This window comes from Macaca mulatta, chromosome 8 (genome assembly GCF_049350105.2).
Source record: "Macaca mulatta isolate MMU2019108-1 chromosome 8, T2T-MMU8v2.0, whole genome shotgun sequence".
Lineage (NCBI taxonomy): Eukaryota > Metazoa > Chordata > Mammalia > Primates > Cercopithecidae > Macaca > Macaca mulatta.
In genome coordinates, this window is record NC_133413.1 from 59,537,967 (window position 1) to 59,546,823 (window position 8,857).

General features: G+C 41.4%; 1 non-coding gene across 1 annotated transcript; it reads right to left on the reverse strand.

The window, feature by feature from the left end:
* Nucleotides 1-872: 872 nt before the first annotated feature.
* Nucleotides 873-1,821, reverse strand: LOC144330946 (18S ribosomal RNA). The gene has a single exon (XR_013397655.1). It is a non-coding gene; the product is annotated as an 18S ribosomal RNA (ribosomal RNA).
* Nucleotides 1,822-8,857: the final 7,036 nt, after the last annotated feature.

The window sequence follows — 8,857 nt, forward strand, 5'->3', positions numbered from 1 at the left end:
GCCGAGTTCCTTTTACTTTTTTTAACCTTTCCTTAAAGCATGCCTGTGTTGGGTTAACAGTGAAGGTAGCATGGGCTTGTTTGTGCTTGCTATGCTGGGCTGTTAAGTATCGGTGAGGCTTTTGGTCTGATTTAGGCTTATGCAGTGGAGAAAATATTCATGTTACTTATACTAGCATTATTGCTTCTATAGGGTGATAGATTAATCCAATGTGGTGTGAGGAGTTCAGTTATGTGTTTGGTATTTTTGGGGTAGTTGATGTTGAGCTTGAACGCTTTCTTAATTGATGGCTGCTTTTAGGCCAACTATGGTAATTGGGGTTTTTACTCTCTCTGTAAGGTTTTTTCCTAGTGTCTAAAGAGCTGTCCCTCTTTAGACTAGCAATTAAGCTTACAGGGGGATTAGGTGGTTCTGCAGGTAAGCTTAAGGTCGAACTAAGATTCTGTCTTGGATAACCAGCTATCACCAGGCTCGGTAGGCTTGTCACCTCTACCCAGAAATCTTCCCACTATTTTGCCACATAGATGGGTGCGCTCTTTTAGCTGTTTTTGGGTAGCTCGTCTGGTTTCGGGGAATTTGGCTTGTAGTTCTCTTTGTGAAATTGTTTCTAGCTAATTCATTATGCGAAAGGTACAGGAGTTAATCCTTGCTATTTTGTGCTTGGGTGATTTTCTATCTTTCCCTTACGGTACTATATCTATAGCGCCCGATTAAAATTTCTATCGCCTATACTTTGTGTAGGTGAATGATTTAGTGTATGTTGGCTTGGTATTAGTGTTGGTTATGCTTAGGGCTAGTATTAGCTCAAGGCAATCAAATAATATTGAGATTTTCTGGGTGTAAGCCAGGTGCTTTATATTAAGCTATGCCTTGATTTATCCAAGTGCACCTTCCAGTACACTTACCGTGTTACGACTTATCCCCTCTATATAAATATTAGGGCGTTTAGTTAAGATGTTCCTTAAGTATATTTGAGGGGAGTGACGGGCGGTGTGTGCGCGCTTTATGGCCTGGTTCAATTAAGCACTCTATTCTTAATTTACTGCTAAATCCTCCTTGGACTCTTAGATTTCATAAGAGTTTTCGTGGAGTTTTCTGAGATAGAAAATGTTGCCCATTTTTTACCGTCTCATGGGCTACACCTTGACCTAACGTTTTTGCGGTGGAGGGCATTTGCGCTCACTTTGTAACCTTCATCAGGGTTTGCTGAAGATGGCGGTATATAGGCTAAGCAAGAGAGGGTGGGGTGGATCGGGGTTTATCGATTATGGAACAGGCTCCTCTAGGGGGATGTAAAGCACCGTCAAGTCCTTTGAGTTTCAAGCTGTTGCTTGTAGTATTCTGGCGAGTAGTTTTGTTATTTAACTATTGAGGTTTAGGGCCAAGCATAGTGGGGTGTCTAATCCCAGTTTGGGTCCTGGCTATTGTGTGTTCAGAAGTTTTAAAGCCACTTTCGTAGTTTATTTTACATCAGCTAGGGTTTTACAGTTTAGATGGAGTTTAGCTTTATTATGTCAGATCTTAAACACCTCTACGCCGATCTCTATTAGCTAGGGTTAATCGTGTGACCGCGGTGGCTGGCACGAAATTAACCAACCCTTAATATAGCATAGCTTAGTTAAACTTTCGTTTATTGCTAAATATTTGTCACTGCTGTCTCCCGTGGGGGTGTGGCTAGGCAAAGCGTTTTGAGCTGCGTGTGCGTGCTTGATGCTTGCTCCTCTTGGTCATGATGATTTATAGGGCGTCTTCACCGGGATGGGGATGCTTGCATGTGTAATCTTGCTAAGAGCCAATAGAAAGGCCAGGACCAAGCCTATTTGTTTATGGGGTGTGCAAACCCATCTAGGCATTTTCAGTGTCTTGCTTTAGGCGGGTTTAAGCTACATAAACGGAGGTGTGAGCGTAATTGTGGGGTGGTTTCTTTTGGGTTGTGGGGAAAAAAAGCCTGTTGTGGGTTGGTGTTAAGAGTGCTTAGTGAAGTAAATATTTATTAGTTGAGGGGATGGCAGTTAGAGTCGTGCACACCTAAAAGATGAAAATACAAGATCTGGCCGGACATATTAAGACTTTTGTTTTTGGGGTTTGGCAAAAGTGGGTTTTGGATGAAGGTCGGAGATGGGGGTGGGGGGGCTTGGTGAAATTTTATTGTGGTTTTGTGGTATGGTGGGAGTGGTGTCGTGGAACTGGTTATTGGTATGTCCTACAAGCATGAATTAAATAACACCTTGTTAGAACTTGTGTGGAGCTAGGATATTGAACGTAGGTGCGATCAACAACTGCATGTACTAGGAATCAAAGACAGGCGCATACAGGACGAGATGTGGTGGGAGTCAGCATTCTGCGATGGGGTTGCGTGCGGACCAGAGATAAAAGATACCAAATGCATGGAGAGCTCCCGTGACTGGTTAATAGGGTGATAGACCCGTGATCCATCGAGATGTCTTATTTAAGGGGAACGTGTGGGTGATCTTGATTGTCATGGCCCTGAGGTAAGAACCAGATGCCAGATACAGTTCAGGTATAGCTACCCCCACGAGTTATGGGCCCGGAGCGAGGAGAGTAGCACTCTTGTGCGGGATATTGATTTCACGGAGGATGGTGAACAAGGGATTCCTAAGTGAGGGGGGGCATCCGTGGTGAGGAGGATTATTTAATGAATATGTGCTATGTCCAATGAACGGTTTAATGTACTATGGACGGCTGGCATGAGCTGGTTTGGTTGATATTCGTGGGGGGATGGTTTAGACTTTGGAAGTGTCATGTTATGTGTTATTGTTGGAGTACCTATTAGAGTTCTTGCTTGTAAGCATGTTTTTCAAGAATGTTGAGCTGGTAGGTAATAGCATGTGCTATGTACAGTTAAGCATATATAGTACTATATATTATACATGTTGGCTAGCAGTAATGCACCAATTACATAGTAGCATTATAAGTAGGTTAATGTTAGAGTTACATTGTAAGACTTATACAACATAAGAATACAGAAAGTAGTTTAAGTTAGAATGCCAGCTTTGGGTGTTGGTGGTGGAGTTAGGTACTTTGTTTCTGATTGCCCTAGGAAGGATGTTTCATTTCTGGTTTACAAGGCCAGTGTATTAATTTATACTACAAGGGCAAGTTCACTTGAGTAGGTTGTTTTCGATTAGGGAGACCAGTGGTATTAGGATTAGAATTGTGATAAAGTATATTACGGATGCTATTTGGCCAATAATGATGAGGGGTTGGGTTACTGGTTCGCTTCCAATTCAAGTGAGAGTTAATAGGATTGTGATTAGGAGTCAGAATAGGAACTGGCCGAGTGGGCGGAATATTATGCTTTGTTGTTTGGATTTGTGAAGTATGGGGATGACTGCTAGGATGAGGATTGATAGGAAGAGTGCTAATACGCCTCCCAGTTTGTTGGGGACAGATCGTAGGATTGCGTATGCGAATAGGAAATACCATTCTGGCTTAATGTGTGGAGGGGTGTTTAGTGGGTCGGCTGGAATATAGTTGTCTGGGTTGTTTAGGAGCTTAGGTGAGAATAGTACTAGTATTGTTAGGATGAAGAGAAGGAGAACTAGGCCTAGGATATCTTTGACTGTGTAGTAGGGGTGAAAGGCGATTTTGTCTGAGTTGGAGGAGATTCCGCAGGGGTTGTTTGATCCTGTTTCGTGTAGAAATAGTAAGTGTACGGTTGTGAGGGCGACGATGATGAAGGGTAGGATAAAGTGTAAGGTGAAGAATCGTGTGAGAGTGGGGCTATCAATGGCGTATCCACCTCAGATTCACTGAACGAGATTGGTTCCGATATATGGGATTGCAGATAGTAAATTTGTGATTACCGTTGCTCCCCAGAATGATATTTGGCCCCATGGGAGGACGTAGCCTATGAAAGCTGTTGTTATGGTTATAAGAAGGAGTACAATACCAATGTTTCAGGTTTCTAGGAGGAGGTATGCGCCATAGTAGAGGCCTTGACCCATGTGTAGGAAAAGACAGATGAAGAGCACGGAGGCACCATTAGCGTGGAGGTAGCGGATGGTTCAGCCGTAGTTTACATCTCGGGTGATATGTGCGATTGAGGAGAAAGCAGAGGAGGTGTCTGGTGAGTAGTGTATTGCTAAGAATAGGCCTGTGATGATTTGTAGAATTAGGCAGGCTGCAAGAAGTGAGCCGAAGTTTCACCATATGGAAAGGTTAGATGGGGTGGGTAAATCAATGAGGGAACGGTTGATTATTTTTATGATTGGGTTGGATTTGCGTATTGGAATCATTAGTGCTTTTATAGTTGAAGTACAATGATGGTTTTTCATATCATTGGTTATGGTTGGAGTCCATATGGAAGCAATGGCATATATTATATTTACATTGAGTGTATTGTTAGTTATGGGGTTTGTGGGTTTTTCTTCTAAGCCTTCTCCTATTTACGGGGGTTTAGCGTTAATTGTTAGTGGTGTGGTTGGTTGTGTGATTATTTTAAATTGTGGGGGGGCTTATATGGGCTTGATAATGTTTTTGGTTTATCTGGGGGGTATGATAGTTGTTTTTGGTTATACTACAGCAATGGCTATTGAAGAATATCCTGAGACATGAGGTTCAGGATTTGAGGTTCTAGGGGGTCTTTTAGTAGGATTGATGATGGAAGTGGTGTTAGTTTTATGGGTTTTAAGTTTGGATGAAGTGGTAGTAGTAGTGGTTAGTTTTAGTGATACAGGCGATTGGATAATTTTTGAGGGGGAGGGATCGGGGTTAATTCGAGGTGATTCTATTGGTGCGGGTGCCTTATATGATTATGGGCGTTGATTAGTAGTAGTTGCTGGTTGAACGCTATTTGTTGGTGTATACATTGTGATTGAGATTGCTCGGGGCAATAGATTATATCATTAGAAGTAGGGTTAGGATGAGGGGGATAAGGAAAGAGAGGGAGTAAAGTTTGATTATGCCTTTGGGAAGGCATTGGGAAGAGAAAAAACAGAAGAGATCAAAAGAGCACTTTCAACTTTTCTAGGTTACCAGTAAGTCTATGCCAACGGTTCTATAAAATTAAAGATAATTTTGAAGACAGAAATCCCCCAAATTAGTATATCTTAACAAGTCCTTGACTAATGCATAGTCTTTTCTAATTGCGTTTTTTACCATTGAAAGTAATGGCGAAAACCAGAATTACCTTTGCCCCAACCTAATACTTAGGCAGTGACATCAAGAAAACTTCTATTTGCTGGCTAAATTTGCAAATTTACAATGTCATGGTCTTCACTGAATACCCATTCTTCCTGTAGAGTAGATACTGTATTTAAACTCATCTTTCCATTTTATCCTATCACCAGTGGTCTTAGTATTTGAACGCTGGATAAAAGGTGGAGTCTGGTTGAGACAGAGTTTGCCGTCTTTTTTATTTATTTATTTATTTTTTTATTTATTATACTTTAAGTTCTAGGGTACATGTGGATAACGTGCAGGTTTGTTATACATGTATACCTGTGCCATGTTGGCGTGCTGCACCCATCAACTCCTCAGCACCCATCAACTCGTCATTTACATCAGGTATAACTCCCAACGAAATCCCTCCCCCCTCCCCCCTCCCCGTGATAGGCCCCGGTGTGTGATGTTCTCCTTCCCGAGTCCAAGTGATCTCATTGATCAGTTCCTACCTATGAGTGAGAACGTGCGGTGTTTGGTTTTCTGTTCTTGCGATAGTTTGCTGAGAATGGTTTCCAGGTGCATCCATGTCCCTACAAAGGACACAAACTCATCCTTTTTTATGGCTGCATAGTATTCCATGGTGTATATGTGCCACATTTTCGTAATCCAGTCTGTCACTGATGGACATTTGGGTTGATTCCAAGTCTTTGCTATTGTGAATAGTGCCGCAATAAACATACGTGTGCATGTGTCTCTATAGCAGCATGATTTATAATCCTTTGGGTATATACCCAGTAATGGGATGGCTGGGTCATATGGTACTTCTAGTTCTAGATCCTTGAGGAATCACCATACTGTTTTCCATAATGGCTGAACTAGTTTACAATCCCACCAACAGTGTAAAAGTGTTCCTATTTCTCCACATCCTCTCCAGCACCTGTTGTTTCCTGACTTTTTAATGATTGCCATTCTAACTGGTGTGAGATGGTATCTCATTGTGGTTTTGATTTGCATTTCTCTGATGGCCAGTGATGATGAGCATTTTTTCATGTGTCTGTTGGCTGTATGAATGTCTTCTTTTGAGAAATGTCTGTTCATATCCTTTGCCCACTTTTCGATGGGGTTGTTTGTTTTTTTCTTGTAAATTTGTTTGAGTTCTTTGTAGGTTCTGGATATTAGCCCTTTGTCAGATGAGTAGATTGCAAAAATTTTCTCCCATTCTGTAGGTTGCCTGTTCACTCTGATGGTAGTTTCTTTTGCTGTGCAGAAGCTCTTTAATTAGATCCCATTTGTCAATTTTGGCTTTTGTTGCCGTTGCTTTTGGTGTCTTAGACATGAAGTCCTTGCCCATGCCTATGTCCTAAATGGTATTACCTAGGTTTTCTTCTAGGGTTTTTATGGTATTAGGTCTAACATTTAAGTCTCTAATCCATCTTGAATTAATTTTCGTGTAAGGAGTAAGGAAAGGATCCAGTTTCAGCTTTCTACTTATGGCTAGTCAATTTTCCCAGCACCATTTATTAAATAGGGAATCCTTTCCCCATTTCTTGTTTCTCTCAGGTTTGTCAAAGATCAAATGGCTGTAGATGTGTGGTATTATTTCTGAGGACTCTGTTCTGTTCCATTGGTCTATATCTCTGTTTTGGTACCAGTACCATGCTGTTTTGGTTACTGTAGCCTTGTAGTATAGTTTGAAGTCAGGTAGCGTGATGCCTCCAGCTTTGTTCTTTTGACTTAGGATTGTCTTGGCAATGCGGGCTCTTTTTTGGTTCCATATGAACTTTAAAGCAGTTTTTTTCCAATTCTGTGAAGAAACTCATTGGTAGCTTGATGGGGATGGCATTGAATCTATAAATTACCTTGGGCAGTATGGCCATTTTCATGATATTGATTCTTCCTATCCATGAGCATGGTATGTTCTTCCATTTGTTTGTGTCCTCTTTTATTTCACTGAGCAGTGGTTTGTAGTTCTTCTTGAAGAGGTCCTTTACATTCCTTGTAAGTTGGATTCCTAGGTATTTCATTGTCTTTGAAGCAATTGTGAATGGAAGTTCATTCATGATTTGGCTGTTTCTCTGTTGCTGGTGTATAAGAATGCTTGTGATTTTTGCACATTGATTTTGTATCCTGAAACTCTGCTGAAGTTTCTTATCAGCTCAAGGAGATTTTGGGCTGAGACAGTGGAGTTTTCTAAATATACAATCATGTCATCTGCAAAGAGGGACAATTTGACTTCTTCTTTTCCTAACTGAATACCCTTGATTTCTTTCTCTTGCCTGATTGCCCTAGCCAGAACTTCCAACACTGTGTTGAACAGGAGTGGTGAGAGAGGGCATCCCTGTCTTGTGCCAGTTTTCAAAGGGAATTTTTCCAGTTTTTGCCCATTCAGTATGATATTGGCTGTGGGTTTGTCATAAATAGCTCTTATTATTTTGAGATACGTTCCATCAATACCGAATTTATTGTGCGTTTTTAGCATGAAGGGCTGTTGAATTTTGTCAAAGGCCTTTTCTGCATCTATTGAGATAATCATGTGGTTTTTGTCTTTGGTTCTGTTTATATGCTGGATTACGTTTATTGACTTGCGTATGTTGAACCAGCCTTGCATCCCAGGGATGAAGCCCACTTGATCATGGTGGATAAGCTTTTTGATGTGCTGCTGGATCCAGTTTGCCAGTATTTTATTGAGGATTTTTGCATCGATGTTCATCAGGGATATTGGTCTAAAATTCTCTTTTTGGCCCAGCGCGGTGGCTCAAGCCTGTAATCCCAGCACTTTGGGAGGCCGAGACGGATGGATCACGAGGTCAGGAGATCGAGACCAGCCTGGCTAACACGGTGAAACCCCGTCTCTACCAAAAAAAAATACAAAAAACTAGCCAGGCGAGGTGGCAGGCGCCTGTAGTCCCAGCTACTCGGGAGGCTGAGGCAGGAGTATGGCGTAGACCCAGGAGGCGGAGCTTGCAGTGAGCTGAGATCCGGCCACTGCACTCCAGCCTGGGCGACAGAGCGAGACTCTGACTCAAAAAAAAAAAAAAAAAATTCTCTTTTTTTGTTGTGTCTCTGCCAGGCTTTGGTATCAGGATGATGTTGGCCTCATAAAATGAGTTAGGGAGGATTCCCTCTTTTTCTATTGATTGGAATAGTTTCAGAAGGAATGGTACCAGCTCCTCCTTGTATCTCTGGTAGAATTCGGCTCTGAATCCATCTGGTACTGTACTTTTTTTCGTTGATAGGCTATTAATTATTGCCTCAATTTCAGAGCCTGCTATTGGTCTATTCAGGAATTCAACTTCTTCCTGGTTTAGTCTTGGGAGAGTGTAAGTGTCCGGGAAATTATCCATTTCTTCTAGATTTTCTAGTTTATTTGCGTAGAGGTGTTTATAGTATTCTCTGATGGTAGTTTGTATTTCTGTGGGGTCGGTGGTGATATACCCTTTATCATTTTTTATTGCGTCTATTTGATTCTTCTCTCTTTTCTTCATTAGTCTTGCTAGCGGTCTATCAATTTTGTTGATCTTTTCAAAAAACCAGCTGCTGGATTCATTGATTTTTTGGAGGGTTTTTGTGTCTCTATCTCCTTCAGTTCTGCTCTGATCTTAGTTATTTCTTGCCTTCTGCTAGCTTTTGAATGTGTTTGTTCTTGCTTCTCTAGTTCTTTTAATTGTGATGTTAGGGTGTCAATTTTAGATCTTTCCAGCTTTCTCTTGTGTGCATTTAGTGCTATAAA